Source organism: Hesperophylax consimilis, chromosome 25, assembly GCF_061612785.1.
Source record: "Hesperophylax consimilis isolate HC1 chromosome 25, BYU_Hcon_1.0, whole genome shotgun sequence".
Classification (NCBI taxonomy): domain Eukaryota; kingdom Metazoa; phylum Arthropoda; class Insecta; order Trichoptera; family Limnephilidae; genus Hesperophylax; species Hesperophylax consimilis.
In genome coordinates this window covers 22,010,956-22,031,900 of record NC_142860.1, presented here as the reverse complement: position 1 = coordinate 22,031,900, position 20,945 = coordinate 22,010,956, and the positions used below count along the sequence as shown (strand labels likewise).

The 20,945-nt window shown below is 33.9% G+C and overlaps 1 protein-coding gene across 2 annotated transcripts in view; it reads right to left on the bottom strand.

Annotated features, from left to right (window-relative positions):
• LOC149411682 (retinol dehydrogenase 12-like) overlaps positions 1-20,697 on the bottom strand; it is a 29,222-nt gene extending 8,525 nt beyond the window's left edge. The window contains exon 1 of one of the 2 annotated variants that reach the window (XM_089646611.1): positions 20,547-20,697. The gene's annotated coding sequence lies outside the window, so the exon portion shown is untranslated. Of the gene's footprint in view, positions 1-4,511; positions 4,550-20,546 lie in introns of those variants that run through there. The other variant, XM_089646610.1, reaches the window with a different exon arrangement.
• Positions 20,698-20,945: the final 248 nt, after the last annotated feature.

Genomic DNA, 20,945 nt, shown 5'->3' with positions numbered 1-20,945 from the left:
AAGGCGTAATTGGAGCAGTCTGCTCTGGACGCCGACTTGCAATAGAGTTAAGGCGCTAATAGTAACTTGACACCTAACAGGGCCCAGGGCCAGCCCTGAACAACAATCAATGTGCGTTATATGTGAACAAGTGAAGAAATCAAACATTTAAATAAATTTCTGATGTAATCTAATTTACAATGAGATATGCTGCAGGGAACGGGGATTCTGTGCGTGGAACTGACGCCCAGCAACACGATTGTGTGGGTATAATTAAAAATGATAATTGCGAGACAATGTTTTCGATAAATTTATTGACATTCATAATACTGTAGGTATTGATTAACCCTATATAACTAATCGCTCGTCGAGGCGACGACGCGCTACTCGGCGAAATTCGAAATCACCTACTTCCCCCCGCTCCCCGACCTTGACTCTTTCATTACCTTCCTAATTTGAGTAAACAGTGCAGCACGTGACGCAATTGCGGCCACACGCATACTAGGACGTGCCCTATGACCATCTCGTCAGTTTAGTCATAACAACAATTTTAATTTTTAAGATACGTACATTCATATATTCTTATATTTATTGTTAATGTTGGCGAATTTTCTACAATAGAAGCTCCGGTTCCATCTACGTCAAACGTGCCTAAAATTTGCTACCTGTGTCCATCCAAGGCCCGGAGGATGACCAAACACCGTTGCACCAGATGTAGAATGGCTATTTGTGGTCCACATAATGTTGAATGTGTAGTCACTGTGTAGACTGATATTTTGATATTAATTTGTTCATTATAAACCTTACTTTTATGCCATGTAACAAGTTCCTATCTTAATCAAATATTTTTTTATTTATTTCCAGTGTTTTATTGCGTAGTCCACTCGACGAAAGTGTAGTTACAATGAAACAATGAAAACAGTTTAGTTATCTAGGGTTAATGGAATGAATTTGGAATGGAATGAAATAATGAAATGGAATGAACTCTACGAAGTCGTTATATTTGCCGCCCCATAAACGTGCCGCCCGCGTGTGTTGCCCGCCCTACACGCCCGCTTACGGTGGGTCTGTGTGGAGGCTATTGTAATAATAATAATTGTAGTAATAATTTCTCGATGAGGTAGGTAAGTAGGTGTATTCAATTGGTTGATACAACGTCTTAAAACTCTAGTAAAGTCGATTAGGGGAAATGGACATCCTTATCGTCAAGCCGGTTTTACATAAACCTGAAATCTTGTAACCTTGAAGGCTTACTACTCAGTACCTACCTTGCTTTCATAACCTTAGGCCTTACTTTCAAATCTTCAGGCCTGCGCATACAATGAAGGTGCTTCTTCTTCGACATTTGCACGAAGCAGCAAAACTTTAAAACAATGAGCTCTAAAAATAGCTCTGCTTTCCCTGTTGGTTGAAATTTTATCAAAGACTTTAACAAATGGTTTGATATTTTCACGGCTAAGTATGATCGTGAATAATTTTTGGGTGCCTATGCCGTGTTATTCTTTAGCCGAAGTTTCCGACAGCATTTCAGTGTCCATCAGGGCAGATGTGATGCTGTTGATGGAGACTGTAACGCTGTCGAAAGGTTGGCTAAAGAAGGAGAAAGGCAAACACGGCAAAATAACCTAAAAATTAATGATGATAAAGACTGATATTTTAAGTATCGTTCTGGTGAAAGATCACCATTCAGAATCGAAAGGTTGCTTGAAATGGCTTTAGCCATATTTAGTGACGAGATCTTCACTCTCTCACTCATAAAATATCCAAATAATTGGGGGTCCCAAAAGCCAACTAGCTCCGGATAGCATTTGGGACTCTTGTGTAGATATTAAAAATAACTAAATTAATAAAGACACTGATAACATGTATCTGACCGCGCTCCCTCACGGGTCGGTAAGGAATCGACACTAACCGGGTGCAGTAAGAATGCGGGCAGTGGAAGTACCTACGCAGCCAACACCGCTACCTTACCGCACCGACCCGGGAACGGCAGTAAAAATATATGTAATCAGTATCATGCTTTCTTACTGCACTCGGTTTATGTCGATTCCTTACCGGCCCGTTAAAAAGCCCCCTAACGCTAATTGTGCATTACGATTGAATTATTTGTCAATTTTATTTAAAATAAGATTTAAATATATATTATTTTACTTGGTTCTGACAACCGCTAAAATCTGTCATCTGTATTTCAGTACTAAGGAATTTTAATTGTTGGCTTGTCTAGTCAGGGTTCCTACCAGAGAGAAATTTGACGTAAATATCTTTCAAGCCGAGCTTAAAAAGAAACTGAAATACCGGCGCTTAAGTGAGCTTTAAAACTGAAATGAATATATTTTTCTTAAGGCGAAGCTTAATGCAAAATCACTATTTTGATTATTCTTTATAACGAATACCAAAAAACATGCTTTAGTTAAATTGAAGATTTTCCTATCGCTTCGCTTGAGCAGAATACAAATAAAAAAATAAATTACTCAATAAAAAACATAAATGCAAACTACTACAAAAAATATTTTTTCAATAGAAATGTATGAACGCATAAAGGAAACAACTTTTAAAAATACAGTTTTATAGCTAAGATTATCTGTGATAGTTTCACTTGATTAACTTTTTTGTTTTCTTATAAAATTATTTACAAAAGAAGTATAAACCAGTTTTTTGCTTTAAATCGGACGTTTTTAGACTCCGTTTGTCAAGCGATTTTAATGCCTATTACCTACGATATAACCAAGGATATACACATTTTTGGCTTGTAGCTTCCTCTTAAAGGTCAAATGCACACGGCCAACTTCTTTTATCGGGCTAACCTCCGAAGGTTAAAATTAAGGATATTTATGTATTTTCACGGAGGACTGAAATTTTGATGTTAAGGTGTTCATAAAAAATTGTATGATTTAAAAAAATGTCATTACCAAACGAATTTCAATAATTTGTCACCACATAATATGTAGGTAGGTACCTATCTAATTGTGTAAATTAAAGTAATTCTAAAGATATCAAGGTTCAAATGAAAACATTATAATGATAATCTTATTGTAGTCGTAAATGATGTCCCACCTTAAAAAACGGAATTTTTGTCGATAACCCAACGTTAAAAAAACGGGAAAAATATATACCTACCTGTTCTCCAGTATTTTTTTTGTGATGTGATCTTAAATTTTATGAATATTTTTGTTAACATTTTAAAAAGTGGTTTCATATCCATAGATGGCAGATACCTACATGATTAATTAATTTATATGATAACCTTAACATTTTAAAGACATGATTCATTATTATTCATGCAAAGAACGTAAAAATACGTGTTTCTCTTATAGATCGTAACACCTGTTGTACGTTTCGAATAGCATCGACTTAATTCAAAATTGTTAGTACGCACAGACAAATCATTACTTTAGATAATGTATTAATTCAAACGGTTCTAAATATTTTGAACACCCTCCCGTAGTCCCCTCGTACCCCGCAGTAGGCCTAACATACAGTTCATACACCACTACACCAACAAGAATCTCTTTAAAATGATTCTACTGTAAAGGTACGGAACATATAGGGTTTTCCAATAAGAGGTGTTATTTTGAATATCCCGCTATTTCGGTAGATGTTACCTTTGAAGCTGTCATTTTTTGACATTTGACAAGTAGAAACTACGCCATTAATATAAATGCACTACGCTTCAACAACGCATTGAAATTATTAAAATTCACTTGAGTGAATCAAATGCAAATCATCTTGAGTGATTAGGCCCATTTCCAGCTTGGTGGCTTCGTCAACAAGCAAAATTGTCGCATCTGGGGCTCGGAAAACCCAAAAGTAATTGTTGAAAAGCCTCTCTTTCCTCAACGTGTGACTGTTTGGTGCGGTTTATGGTCCGGCGGAGTCATTGGACCTTACTTTTTCGAAAATGAGGCTGGAGCAACAGTTACGGTGAATGGATTGCGCTATCGAGAGATGATTAATGATTTTTTTATGGCCGGAATTGGATGGTATTGATCTGGACAACGTTTATTTCCAACAAGACGGCGCTATGTGCCACACAAGCAACAAAACCATTGATCTTTTACGATTGAATATCAAAATAGCACCTCTTATTGGAAAAACCCTGTAGTATAAAATAAAGTCGCTTTCCACGTCTGTCTGTTTGTGCGCTTAGATCTTCTAAACTACGCAACAGATTTCAATAGGGTTCACTATCATTTAGAGAATTTCTTCTGGAAGGTTTATTGTATATATAATACAAGCATATTACATTTATAGAAAGTAGAAAAGTTGATGTTTAGAAATCAAGTCGTAAAAAAGCGCTTATTGCCAACGCTGGCTAAACCTTAAGAGATACATCAAAATAATGTACTACGGAATTGTACATCTTAAAAATACCGGTATAATAATACCGGTATAAAACGGTATATGTCTATCTCCTAAGGCTAACAAGGGCACACGTCAGCTAGTTAACAATAATTCTATGATTATAAGCATGCATTCAAAATTATTTGTAAATAGTGTAGGTACCTACTTATATCAAAGATTTAAAAACTTACATGCAAGCCATTGAAATGAAAATGTAGCTCTTTATTTAAAATTTAAGCACAGCGATTAATAACAATGCCCTACCACTCCGAAAGCTTTATCTCAACTACGAACTCTGAAGAAGTTATGCTTGAAATTGACACCATTGTTAAAACGTAGATGGCAAAATAAAGACAAGAAATACAAAAATTTAAGTGTCATTAACGTGTCAATAATAAATTACTGTGTATTAATTCACCTTTTTACAAAGCACCTGATAACTTGATTTGAATATTGTTCGATTGAAATATTATATTGTGTGATCTTTGATGTTATAATGGTGAGGAAAATAAAGGCACTAAGTATAAAATAATTGATTTGCATGTCGATGGTGTGTGATTTTTGTATGTTGAAGAACGTTCCTTTTTATTGAGTGGTTTAATACTGGAATGATTTTGGTTTGCTTGAAGATTAACTTAATGGAATAACAGGTTGCCTTGATTCTTAAAAGATTCAAACAGGGATGTGGGAAATTAAATACAAGTACATAATTCGAATTTAGGTAGGTACCTATTTAGAATAATATATTAATTTTACCCAAAGATCATATAATGATTTTTAAAGTTTTGTTTCACGTTTTCGAAACGAATTATATGCGATTGATGTAAAAATGATACTAGTTTTCCACATAGATTTTAATATTTATTTATTTATATACCCCTTGAAGGCTTTTACATGTACGTATACATTGTTGCAGGGAAGTTGTTCAGGAGTAAAAAATAATAAATACATACTCGTAGTAAATAGCATAGTAAACTAAGGATGAACGATATGAGGAGAATAACTCCTGGAGGTTTGTATGTATAATACACTCATATTATATTTGTAGAAATTAGAAAAAATCGATGTTTTGTAATCAAGTCTTTTAAAAAAATATATTTTTTCGTGCGCTGCCATTGCTAACTCTGGCTAAACCTTATGAGATACATCAAATTAATGTAGTACAGAATTGTATATCTTAAAAAGGCCTATAGAAAGTCCGCCTTGGTATAAGTCTATAACCTAGGAATATCACCAAGAAACGCCGGCTACATGTCAGCTAGTTGTTTATAATAACAAGAGTTATAAAATACGAGTAAATACTTGAAAGTAGTTACAGAGCAACGTGTATTAACTTTATTGATATTTATAAAAATGAACATTAACAATACGTAGGTATATAATTTTTCGACCAATGTAAGCGAAAATGTTAACATTTCGATGACTAATAAAATAATAATATTTTTGTAACAAAGATATAATGGGTAACAATTATTTTACAAGCAATAATTATTCGCCTGAAACACTCATCCACATTGAAAAATCTCCTGATAAAAGATACATGACGCCAACGGGACTCGAACCCGTGTCCCTTCGATTTCCGGTCGACAGCTCTGACCACTGAGCTATGGCGGCTTATCTCTTACCCGCGAAATGATTCAATATATACTAGTGTTTCATTCAACAATTACTGCTTGTTACATTTTTTCACCTGAAAACAACCAACTTTATTTTATATGAGAAAGGCATTGTAAGTGCTAACTCTCTCACTAGATGGCGTCGAGACAAATTGTCTACATTTTTTAGGTGAAATACTTGAACTTGTTAAATATTAATTATTATTTTTTGGTAAACTAATGTTTTAAGACAAGGTTTTTTTTATGCATAGCACAAAGGGTAACAATTATTTTACAAGCAATAATTATTCGCCTGAAACACTATGAGTGTGCTATGCATAAAAAAAACCTTGTCTTAGTTTACCAAAAAATAATAATTAAAGATATAATGATTTGCTCATTGGGATCTTCCGTGTTGATTTCATTTACACATGACAATTTAGTAGTATGGATAGTATAAAGTAATTATAAATATATTGAATAGTGTTTTTCCTGAAATAATTATAAATATATTACACGGTGTTTTTTTGTTCAGTTGAGTGATTTCAGTTTCCGTCTATATTTGGTGTCAGTATATTATCTATCTCTGATCTCCCTATAATTTGAATCCAGCTTTTTATTTTAGATTTAAATGTTGTAATATTGGTATGAGTTTTGAATGAGAGTGGGATTCTGTTGTAGAGCTTAGTACCATAGGATAGGAACCCTTTTCGCCCAAATGTTGTATTTGTAGTTGCTTGTTGGATATGTTTTTGACCTTTAGATTTAGTGCTTCTAATATATGTGTGTTGGTTGTTATTGTTTCTTGTGTTTTGTATTTATGAATGTAAAGGAGTATTGTTTTAGAATAGAGTTGTTTAAGTGATATGACGTTAAGTTTGTTGTGAAGATTTCGTGAGTGCTAGTTCTAGTAGGGACATTCAGAATAATTTTCATTATGGCTTTTTTGTTTAAATACCAACGTATTGCGATAGGTTCAGTAGTTTAAAGAGGTATAACATATAATGCTTATGGTTCCATGATAACTCCTCAAAATGACAATTTAACACACATTTAAAAGGTGATATTAAGTCATTAAAAGTGATGAAACAAAAACAAGGTTACATAGTTACATACTTAACCTATTTTACCTAGTTTTTGTTTCATCACTTTTCAAAACTTTATAACACTTTTTATAGGTGTGTTGAATTGTCATTTTTATGAGTTATCAAAATGACAATTATAGTTCACAATATTTATATATATACAAAATATAAGATATTGCTGAAAATATTTTTGACAGCCCTATTTTTTTACAATGACAACAGATTAACAAATTTCGTACGAAGCATCAACATTATAAAGTTACATTTTCCTTATTTCATTTCGTATATTTAACAAAATTATGCTAAATTTGTGTCTATCAAGTGATGTAGAGTTTTTGTAAAAGACATTATATTTATTTTAAGTATATACAACGAATACGTTATCATGAAATAACATAGAATTGTTTAAATTTTGGAAATCGCGCAACATACTGACCGCATTCACACGAATAAGCGATTGTTTAATTAATGCATTGTTTCAAAGTGCAGTTGAATGCAGTTCATAGAACAATATTGGCATGGTTCGAATTGCACACTGTTTAGGTACCTATCTATTACAAACTATCAGAATAATACAGTAATAGTGTGTTTTATAGGCGCGCAAAGTAGTGCTGTCATTTAAACAGTTATTGAAAATATATTTATCTGCTTAAATATATTGTTCTTTACAATTCTGCTTGCTGGATTAAACATATTGAAAAATTTTTCGAGATAAGATTATATAAGTGTGATAGTAACACCGTTTTTAGTAGGGAATGTTGATTTAAATTATTAAATATCTCAAATCTCAACGTTTTCCCATTAATTCCCCTCCCTCAAACAACGTTTTCCCGTCAAAATTCCCTCCAAAAAAAAAGTTTTATCATCATTTCTCCCCTTTCCAAAAAACAATGTTGTCCCATTATTCCACCACCAATAACCAACTGTTTCCCGTTAATTTCCCCCCCCCCAACAACACTTACCCATTAATTTCCCCCCTAAACAACCCCAAGCAATGTTTTCCATTAACTCCACACACAAACAACGTTTTCTCATTAATTCCCCCCATACAATGTTTTCCCATTAAATCCCCCAACAAAATAAAACGTTTTCTTTTGTTTAACCACCAAACAAAGTTTTCGCTCCAAAATCTCATATACAAACAACTCGTGTTAATTTAGTACAAAAATAAAAATACCTACCTAACCAAATTTGGTACCAGTATTCAACTCGGCAATTACCAGCAGTAAAAACTAGCCACGTTTTCCCGCCAATATCCCATCTGTCAAAACTAACTCCTTTACTTTTGAATCACACTTTAAAACTGAAATGTATTTCTTTTAAAGGTTTCATCTTTTACAAGTTTCCCAAACTGTATCGCTTTATATTTTCATAAAAAAAACATCTCCGTTAGAACGACCAAAACTGAAAAAAAATTAACAGCAAAAATAAAAAAAACATGGCGTCTTTAGTTCATTAAGTGGCCGCAAGTAAAAATACATTGTAGATCTGTGATTCTGTCGCATGGCCAAGAAAACTCTTGAAAAATGATTACAATAATTTTGAAATGTACAATAATATAAGTATTACAGTTTTTGAAGCTTACCTCGTTGATGGGTTTTGAAAAATAATCCACAATGTCTTTAACGGTAGCGAAACTTGTTAGTAGATTATTACAGAATATAAAGCAGTGGATAGCCCGCCCGTATGTCTTTAGTTCGTTCATCACTATGGGAAACTAAACCAATTATTATTAAAAAAAATAATCTGACTTTCATTTCCGAGGTAATTAATTTTCTGCATTGAGTAAGGCTCGTGTAGTGTTGCCAGTTAGAGCTCTGGTCTGCGGTTGATTCGTAAATTCTACCAGTATTGCTTTGGTGAAAGAACACCATTCAGAACAGAAACGACGCATTAAATGTTGAATTTTGTAGTGTTTAGTGACTAGATCAAAATTTCCAGGTTATTCCAGACCTTCCTCTTTCTATATCCGTTAATTTGCAGTTTATTTCACCCGCACAACACACTCTAAATTATTAATATCTACTGCAGCCCAAATTAGGGGAATGCTGTAAGATTGAAGGCAGAAGGAAGTGGAACGAGATAACACGTGCCACGACTTGTTCAAAATACCACATGATAGAACAGATACTCTAGCACAGCATAACATGAGCAATGGTGCTATTTAATGAAATATCTAAAACAACGGATATATTATATTTAATTTTAATAATTAGAATAAAATAACTTTCTTTTTAATACTATATAATTATCTTTTTAATATAATATATTTTCAATAAATAAAACCAACCGGTTTCGATCCATCCTGAACCTTCACCAGGGTTATTCAAAAACATATGTGAAAATATATACAATAAAGCGGAATTAAATTCAATGTTATTTTATTCTAATTATTTATATCCACAAAGTGTTTGCTACACGTGAAAATTTCATATTTAATTGCTCTTTAAACTTTTACCCCGACCGTACACTGTACTTGAAGTTGGCTGGATAGATATTTTTATTCGTGTAAAAACGTTTTGGATTATTAAAACACAATTTATCCGACTAAAATCATGTTTCCGATTAACCTACAAATTTCCAAAAATAAGCTTTCAGTCAAAGAGTTAAAACTTGTTATGAAAATCACGTAAATTGGACATGACTGCCTTCGTTTTCAGGCTTTTAAAAATAAATAAGTACTCATTATTAGTTGCAACAGTTTTATACTGAAAGTTACTTTTATGTAAGGATCATACTTGAACTATCGTCGGCAGAGCTATAGTGAGCACGAATGTGTAATCATATGCATTTGATTATGTTTTAACGAATTATTTTGGAAATTAAGCATTTAATTTAACGAACGCCGTTGTGTTACATATTATAGACTTAATGTTTGTGAAATTATCAGGCAGTTATGCCAAGCTTCTAGTCAATTCTTAAAAATATACCAACGGTTACTAGCCGAGTGGACAAAGCGTCGGGCTCTTACCAAGGCGTCGTAGATTTCTTGGCTAGCTAATTCCTCCATCATTGCATAAGCAGCATTTTCCGTTTTTAACCCTTCATGTTAATTTGTTCGCTTTTGGGAACAGCTCAATTGAGAAATATGATCTAAACGATGATAAAAACAAAAGGCACAACGCTTTATTTTCAAATTTAGAAGTTTACCACAAAAAAAAATATATGTGTACCTCTATTAAACCAAAGTTTCCAACGGCAATTTGAGAAAAAAATTAAAAACTTTTTGAATTTTTTATAAATTATTTTTATATGAAACAACAAAAAAGTTATGTGACGATAACAATTGTCGAATAAAATAAATTTGTTTTTTTTTTATATACTTTTTCGTTACCAGTAGTTTAGTTAGAAAACAATGTAAAGTGATCCATTTTTAAACTTTTTTTGTTAATAACTAACTTTTGTTTAATTTTTTTTAATAAATTATCATAACAGTTTTTAGTCTTTGGATTCGTTAAAAAATATTCAATATATTTGGATTTTATTGCAAATTCGTAACCCATGAATTTTAAAGCCTTTTTTTAATACCACAGAAGAGTTCCAACTGCCCAGTATTAGTGAAATTACGGTAAACCTATCAGGGGAATGATATAAGGCTGAATGAAGTAATGGAGATATATAAATCGCAAGTGCGCCCTACTGTCGAATTTGGCAGCCATCTCTGGTCCGGAGCCCCTAAATACCTGAAAAAAACCCTTGACTCTGTGCAGAAACGGGCGGTCCGTTTGATAGATTCCCCAATCTTAACAAACGGACTGCAATCTTTAGAGCACAGGCGTCAGGTAGGTATGCTGTCCTTGTTCTATCGGTATTACAATGGAAGATGCTCTGAGGAACTAGCGTCATTGATCCCTTCGGCACCGGTGCGTAGTCGGGATACACGCCAAACGCGTGCCCAACATTTGTACACGGTTGACATTTGTCACACAAGAACGTGTCGCTTCTACGATTCGTTCTTGAGTTCAACAGCTCGGCTGTGGAACGAACTGCCGGCCTCTGTGTTTCCTCCCTCCTACAACATGGGACTCTTCAAGACCCATGTTCACTCCTTCCTCTCCACAAAAAGACCCTCCACACAGCATCCCCAAAGATGACATAGGCCCCGAGGGAAATTATTTTCCTCAGGGCCTCCTGTGTGGAGTTAATATAAAAAAAAAAAAAAAAATAAGAAGGTGAAAAAAAGTTCTCCCTCTATTGGGTAACTATCAGAAAAAATCTTTTAAATGTCACAGATCAAAACTTGATGAAATGAAAAAAATATTAGTTTAATATCTACCGCATAACAATCTTATACAAATGACATCAACGCGTTGGTGATCGAAACCTTTTATTTGAGAAACAACTAACTAACTAACTAACTAACCATCACGCCGTTTCCCCGCAGGGGTAGGCAGAGAGGACGGACCGCCAAACAACTCGGTCTTGGCACACACTCCTTGCCTCATTCACATTCATACATCGTCTCATACATACTCTTCTATTGTTCTGACTCTTGACATGGCCCGACTCAAGTATCTGATTCACTTGGTCGTGCCATGTCTTCCTCGGGCGTCCCCGACTTCTGCTACCATTCACATTTGCATCGTATATTCTCCTTACACTCCTTTCTTCGCTCATTCGCTCTACATGCCCAAACCATCTAAGCGTCCCTTTCTTGATCTTACTCATTACGCTTACATCAGCCTTGCACTCTTTGCGGATATCCACATTCCTCACACGATCATACATGGTTTTACCACACATACGCCTCAGGGATCTCATTTCAACAGCATTCAATCTACTTTCATCCTTTCTTTGCCAGTTCCATGCCTCACTTCCATACATCAGGGTAGGTACAAGCACTCCATTGTGGACTGCTAACTTCGCTTCTTTGGACAATATTTTGTTAGCGCCAACTGCGTTCAGTCCTCCATTAATGGAGTTACCTGCATTTACTCTTCTTTCAATATCTCTGTCAGCCTTCCCATCTCTCGTAAACATGCTTCCTAAATACACAAATTCATCCACCTGCTCCAAGTATTCCTCATTCACAGCTATATTGCACACTGTTTTCGTACTTTCTCTTTCAAACACCATTACTTTAGACTTACTTACATTCATCATTAACTCATTCTTCACGCATACTTCGTTCATCTTAGACACGAGAGACTGCAGATCATCCATACTATTAGCAATCAGCACCGCATCATCAGCATACAACAGGCAACATACTTTCAGATTACTCAAATTCGCGCCCAATCCCACATCTTTCAATTCTTGCATACAATTATCCATGTATAGATTGAATAACCACGGTGACATTACGCAGCCTTGTTTAACACCTTTTGTGATATCAAACCACCCCGTAAAACCACCGTTCACCCTAACACATGCAACGCTTCCCTCATATAGAGACGCAATTGCCTGAGTCAGATTCGCATTCACTCCATACTTGGACAACACCTTCCATAGCTTTTTCCTGTCGACTCGGTCGTATGCTTTTTGTAGATCTACAAAGGCACAGAAAAGTTTCTGGTTTTTTGCCAGAAACTTCTCGGTGAGCATACGCAATGAGAAGATCTGGTCCATGCACCCCCTTCCACTCATAAAAGCACCTTGCACATCCCATATTTTATCCTTTGTTTCCTTTCTTACCCTTTCAATCAAAATTCTACCATACAGCTTGCCAACTGAACTTAGCAGGCTAATAGCCCTATGATTCCCACATTCCATACGTGACCCTTTACCTTTGTATAATGGCATGATCACCGCCCTTCTCCAATCTAAAGGCGTGTAACCTTCCTTTAAACATTGGTTAAAAAGATTGCACAACCATGTGAGAATTATACGGCTACCTCCTTTAAAATATTCAGCAGCAATATTGTCGAAACCGACAGCCTTACCATTCTTCATACACTTAATTGATCTTTCTATCTCATCCATGCTAATTTCGGTAACATTCAGTCCATCATCATTCATATCTGATTCGCCGCTAGAATCACTGTCACTCACTTCGCTTTCAAAGACTTCCTCGAAATACTTCATCCATCTCTCATTTATTTTTTCCTCATTCGTCAACATTTTTCCATCTTTCGATTTTATTACTTTCATGCTTCCGGTTTCAGGGCCACACCGGGACCTTTTGACTTCCTTCCAAAACAACTTAATGTTTTCTTGGAAATGGTTTGTCATTTTCATTCCTTCTTCCTCTTCCAGGCGTTTCTTTCGTTCTTTCACTCCAACTCTTACTTTTTTCTTACATTCCTTATATACTTCTTTCGCTCGATCCTTCTCTTCGCTGGAAGCACTGCCAGCCGCAATCAGACATAACCATGCTTTCTTCTTCTCTGAGACCAGTGCTTTAATATCATCATCCCACCATGCATCACCTTTCTTTCTACCTTGCGTACTTATTCCACACACCTCTCTAGCAGATTCATAAAGACTCACTTTTATGTGGTTCCATGTTTCGTCTATGCTTAGACCATCCATTTTTTTCTCATTCAATCTCATCTCTGCACAATTCACATACTTACTTCTCTCATTATCGTTTTGTAGTTTTTCTATTTTGATTCTTGTTGGAGTTAGTACCGTTTTCACTTTAGAGCGCCAACCGCGAAAGAGGTTTACTCTTGACACCACCAGAAAGTGGTCAGTTTCAACCTCTGCCCCTCTGAAAACTCTCGTGTCCTCGGTAACGGCTCTCAACCTAGAGTCAATTACTACAAAATCGATAATTGACCTCTCATTTCCTCTTTCCCACGTATATTGGTGGATACCTTTATGATCGAAAAAAGTATTGGACACAAACAGGTTCCACTCTAAACATACTTCAAGTATTCTGTTCCCGTTGTCATTCGTTCTTTTATCCCCAAACATACCTAAAGCCGATTCAAATCCGTCACGTCTAATTCCTACCCACCCATTCAAATCGCCTGCCATTATAATCCTTTCATTAATATTTTTCAGTCTCATCACATCATTTACACCAGTCCAAAAATCATCTTTCTCTTCGTCACTCTCAGAATTGACAGGGGCATAACAAACAACAAGAAACACCCTTGTCAAACCGATTTTGAACCTAATCCACATTATTCTCGGACTTACACATTCATACTGCAACATACATTCAATCATTCTGGGAGACAGTATTGCTGCAACACCCTGACACGCCCTCTCTGTATCTGTTCTCCCAGACCAAATGACGAGCCTATCATTATGCTGCATTGTACCGCTCCCTTTTTTCATACTCTCTGTTACACAAAGTATGTCCAAATATTTGCTAACCAAAATATTTGAAACAAAATTTATTTTTTATTTTTTTTATTTATTAAAAGTATACAATACAGAATATAGTATATTATATTAAGCATTGTACTCCCAGAAAGTAATAAACTCATTGCGGATATGATGATAAAACTTACATCGTAGGTTTTACAGTCGATGGGATTTACAAGATTACTGCTAAAACTATTTGATGGAACCCTTATCTTTACATTCTACAATATAAAAATATATATTTTTCGAAAATGGCGCCCGAAAATAAATTTGATTCAAACGTTAGGCATCAGGATTTATGGATAAAGGAATCATAGGAATGTAGACCTCGCGTAGTGAAGATTATTCCGATTTGACAGCTCGTAACGCTCACTCGCACTCTGGCGGAGTAAAGAGGTACTATTTAACACGGCTACCATCAAATGCAATGCATTAAAAGAGGACAGCCATGCTCAGTCAATTTACCGTCCCATACTCAAGGATCTTATAAACTTACGTTTACTCTACCTGTTATTATTTGAATAAGGTTATTATTGAAGTATGTGACGTTATATAATAATTTGTATTGTCATTTCCAGAATGAGCTAAGAATCTTTGATATATGAACGAGGATATGCTAATGAAAATTGTGGAATTCATCGCATTATTCGCATTTATAATATCAGACTGAGTAAGTCATATATTTTCTTATTTTCAATGTAGGTTAGTAACTAACTTACCACAACCGTCAAATAATTTTAAAAGGCTTAATAAACTGAATCATTACGTGAGAAAAACTGACCGAAATCGTTATTTTATTATTATTCCTTGATTCTAGATTTGTTGAAATGTTTTTGTTTGATTTCCATCTAATGTATTATTTTATAAAAGTAAGGCAGGTTCAACAATAACCCGTTTCACACTTTCCAGTAAAAAAAGTGACAAATTTATTGTACAGCTAAGACAATTTCTAATTTTTTTTCACAATGGTCATAAATTTGATGCCTAAAGCATTGTGTGTGAAGTGAAAGGTATGAACAATATGGAAGATCATGCTAGTGGGTTCGGGATAGGTGTCATCACTGAGGGGAGTGCCAAAATTGCAAAAAATTACCCTTTTTAAATATTTTTTTTTGGGCACAGAAGTTATTTAAAAATATTCTGTCGGAATACTCGTATGTTCAATTGAGTAGGCTTCCCAAATCTTCATAGACCTAAAAAAACCTGGACAAGGCTATAATCAAGAACAATTTGAAGCCGTGGGGTGAGGGGTAAGATGTATGAAAAATGTCAAAACCTACTTCAATTTTTCATGACGTATCTCATTCCTTGTCTCGTCAAATACCCAAAAACATCATAAACCGTTATAACTGCAATAACAACACAAAAATAAAATTATAATAATTCATTATGCACCGCTTTGGATACAAATCATTTCAAAAGTTTGTCATGCAAGATGGCTGCCAGGCAATTTCCCCTCACCCTAAATTTGGCTGCAATGCCATTCATACAAAATCGTACTAATGCTCTATCCAGGGTTTTTTAGGCCAATGATTAATAAACCACAGACCATAGACAAAAAAAAATATAATAAAATCTAGGTACTTTCTTATTTTAAAATAGTGGAAAAATTTCGAATTTGGCGTTGTTCTCTTCGCTTTTCTATTAATAACATTAACAAAGCTGACCCTATAGAGTTCAAACAGAAATCATTGTAAGGTCATTTCCAAAGAGTTGAATAGGCGGTAAACGAATGGCTACAAATATTGTTAGAAATGAACAAACTACAAATTCAATTCATTCAATCAATGTCGTTAATGCCCACTTGCTGCGTACATATCCACATGTACAATGTAATAAGCAATAAATGTGCCTCCTTTATTGCAAATGTAATTTTAATGCGTTTTCCGCCTACCGTTAACAGCCATTTCTCCTTTCTAAATGCAGACGAACGTACGACGCTTTGTAAGAAATAATTAATGCTATGAAATTCCATTTTATTATCACCCGTGTCAGGTCATGATGAATTGCACTGAAAACAGGCACGAACATCGCCGTGGGCAGACAATTAGCTTAGTGCTATTGAAAGCTGCTGATAAATTATTATTGTAACGTTACATTAGCAGTAACAACGAGGATCAACAACAATCTCCGCCATTTGCAAACTGTCGTTGCTCGGTGGCACTGACTTGAACACGTGACCTTTCAAAAAAAATCGCACGTCAACTAGAGTCGGCCTTGATTATGATCGGTTAGTGGCTGATCTGACACATGCATCGGCTTCCAACTCGGGAGTCATGTGTTTAAATCCTCCGTCATTGCACAAGTAACATCTATTAGGATTTTTTTCAAATATTGTCATGGTATTTGTAATCCGGGAAGGTTTATTTCTTTTTAACTAACTTAATGGCGGAATAATAATTTATTTTTTAATAATAGTCATTTATAGTCTGTTGACTCTTTCATTCTAGTCGTCAGTCAAATTGATACAAATGATACTTAGTTTTTTGACAACTTCCACTTAGCTGAAATTAATATTTTTCAATCTACTATCTATTTATGTAATAAAAGACATCATATATGTGCGAGTTAACGAACATTTTTCATTGAATGAATCCGTCATTGTCTGAACAAAGTTTCTTGTTTAATTAGGTACAGTTATATAAAAAAAATTGACATTATCTTATTGATTAGCTGAGGCCAAATATATTTACGGTTGCTTTCACCAGCCAAAGTTGAGGTGTGGCTGAAATGCGTAATGATATTCTCTCCTTGGTGGACCCAACTAAGGATACGTTGTTTCAGAGAATTTGAAAAATTCATCAAATTTCGAAGTTAATTCTGTGAAGGTTCTACTCAAGTTCTGTTATTATATCATTATTGGCAAGTTGTTTAAAAAAACTGAAATAACAACAGAACTTGAAAATCAGCTTTGAAATTTGATGAATTGTTCAAATTCTGTGAAATAACCCGTCTTAAGTTTTTTGAGTTTCGGCGGTGATGATAGTGTCGAAATGTCAAATACATATAACACGGAGAAACATGAGAATTGCTGATTTATTAAAAATCTCTTTAAATTATTGGTAATCCGGTTAAAAACGAGATGCAGGCCGTTTCCTGTAAAATTTTAGTACACTCAAAATGACGAAATACCAAAATATTCTTGTTTTTATGAACACGTGTTCCGAGTCCATTCCTTTTTTACTAAAATTTTAAAACGAAACCTTTCAATTCACTCGCTAAGGGCGTGCAGACCCATTTTAAAGAATACGAATAATTTGAAGAGATTTTAAATAAATTAGTCACATTTTATACCAGTGAATTTTCTCCGTACACAAAAACTATCTACACCAAAGATAAATAATAAGCATGTACTATAATTACTTGATGAAATAATTGTAGTATAGACAGCCCTGTTTTACTTAACCTCATTAATTAATTTCGTACACCCAGAGCTACTCGTTGCGAAATCCTGTTTAAATATAACAATAACAGGACTGTGCATTTCAAACAATCGCTTATACTTAGATTATATAAAGTTAGTAATGTAGGAACAATAAAGCTATACTATCATATCCTTTCAATCAACATTAATTTAACCTAAATCCACTTAAACTTGTATATTATATTTTGTACGTCCTTGTATCATCTCCTACTTTCATATCCTTTTAGCGCTTGTATTAATTTTATATTTTCTGTCGTCATTATACGATCAAATGCCATAGAAAATTGTTATTTAAAAAAAAAATATATTTCTAGTATTATCTTATGCTTATGTACACATGCAATTTATATTTCTAGCGTTTGGTTATGCTTGTATACAAATGCAACATATATTTCAGGTATTTGCTTATGCTTATATACACTCGCAATTATTGCTTATGCTTGTATACACGTGCAATATATGTTTCTAGTATTTGTTTATGCTTTTATTTATTTATTTACTTATTCATTTTCGGGAAATCGACAGTTGTTTACATTTATTCAGTTTGTACATAAGTGTTATATAGTAAAATAAAACCAATTATGGATTTCCTCCTTGTGACTTTAACTGAGACAACATAATTAGGAATAAGTAATTTAAATAAATTATACAACACAAAGATTATACAAATATATTATATAAAACCAATATTTTATACACATGCAACATATATTTGCTAATGCTTGTATACACATGCAATATATATTTATATTGTTTGCTTATGCTTGTATACACATGCTATATATATTTCTAGTATTTGTTTGTGCTTTTATACACATGAAATAGATATTTCTAGTATTTTCTAATGCTTGTATACACATGCAATATATATTTCTAGTATTTGCTAATGCTTGTATGGACATGCAGTTATTGCTAATTCTTGTATACACATGCTATATATAATTCTAGTATTTTTTTATGATTGTATACACATGCATTTTATATTTATAGTATTTGCTTATGCTTGTATACACATGATATACATATTTCTAGTATTTGCTTATACTTGTACACGCATTTAATTTTACTAATGCTTGTATATATTTCTAGTAATGCAATTATTTTATTATATTTGTACCGTGGATATTAAATAAATAAATCAACTAACTCACGCTAAGCATTGAGCTATCAAAAGATGTTATACATTTCTTTTCACACTTTCGAGTGTTCAACATACATAATTATTGATAAGAAGATGTTTTGGAATATACTTTCTAATTAAAATCTTTCTAAATGGTACCGATAACTTCACACTCTACTAATTAACACTGGTATGAATGGTACTTGTATGCTTCCAGCCAATCATTTATTAACATGCAGAATGGTGCAATGTGTTTTTATTACTATAAATCAGGGGTGGTCAACCGGTCGATCTCTCGAAGTTTTTTAACTTTTCTGCATAAATAATTCAAAAACATAATTTTTATCTTTTTGTTGTCTTAATTATTGTCTCCCCATGAATATCAAAAGGAGAAGTTTAATAGTTCTTGGTATCCGGTACTCTACAGTTACCAAAAATAAACTGCGAAAACCACATTATTTTCAAAAATTGTACTCGGTATCACTTCTACATACAAAAATCTACATTCTATTAACTACTACAATCTACACATCTGGCCTGATGATACCATTGTAATGCTGTACGTAACTTTGGCTAAATAAGGAGAGGAGGATTGTCTTTCATTATTTTGGGTGTGAATTATGTGACAACGACCAAGAGTCCCAACAGCTCGGAACCAGTTGAGCTATGACGTTCCCAATTAGAGGTGATGATGATAGCTTCGATGGTATAGCGATAGGTCACAACAATAATGAAATTAAATTAAAAAATCAGTTGCAAAAATAATTAAGTTGGCCACCCCTGATATAAATAAACGTCTTGTGCCATTGACCTTACCTGACTGGTTTGGTGGTCACGTTCAAATAACAATATTCCGGTTCTAGAAGATCCCAAATCTATCTGTAAACTGGCGCAGAGACGTGCTGTACGGTGTACGTACAGTAAATTGTTGAAACGTTATTTAGAAAAAGAACTTATTAATATCTATAAGATTTTTTCAATTTCATCATAACATATGCAGGTTTTATAACACCATCTTTGAAGCGATTTATTCAGTTTTAAAAAATAATGAATTAGAACAAAATTAGGTTTTTTATGATCAACTTGAAACTTTCGACTTGTCATGAAATTTTGATTGCATTTATTACTAAATTGTTACCGTCTGTTTTCACCCTAGTTAAGAACTTCGATTTCTTATAGGACAATTGATATTTCAACGCTAGGTTGCTCATGATGAAAATTAGATTTAGTTTTGAAAGTAGTTGCATTGAACTAGAAACTTCACACATAAAAAAGCTGTGTAAATTTAATGACTCCAGAACTCACCGTTTCAGAGTTATGCTGTTACAAAAAAATGTGATTTTATACTATAACGCTTATAGATGCGTTGTAATTTATTTTTTTTCGCACAGACGGCGCATTTAACAGAATGCTTACAACGAAGTTTTGTGACAGACTAAGTTATAAAGTGTACGCATGTTATTTTAGTAAAATAGTACCAATAGCATATCAACAAGTAGTTTTATTGTCAAAATCAACGATTTTATAATGTCAAAACGAAAATAAGACATAATCAAAGATTCGAACCTTTTACCAAAAAGAAAATTCACGATATTTTTGACGTATGATGCATCTACCGGTAAAGCTATGAAACATTAGGAAAATAACTTAACCTAAAATATACCGGTAAACGCCTTTTTATTTAAAACTATGAAATATTAATAAAATATTTCGAATATAAATAATATGTAAAATGGTGGACTTACCGCGCTTTTTATGTGACGTTTGTTTCAAAATAGAATAAAATGTCTTCCGTCACCCGGAAAACGAACGGTTCGCGTCAAACTTCACACGAGTTACTCGGAGGAAGAACGAATGCAGACTGAATGACAATGATGTAGGATTAACGAAAAAAGGAAATTTCTCCACCGGAATAAAGTCAGTGGCTACCACCTCCATCAAACCCGTGTTACCTTGCCACGCCATTGAAAGAGGGACCTGTAATGGTTTGGTACAAATGCATTCTCTTGTGCGCTCCGTGAAAGCTAGCTGTAAAAGTTATTGATTTTTATGTGTCAGACGTTTGCTTGTTTTTAGAGGTGTTGTTTTTAAAGAAAAAAACTTGCTGGATTCTAATATTCTTCTTAATGGTTTAAGTCAATCAT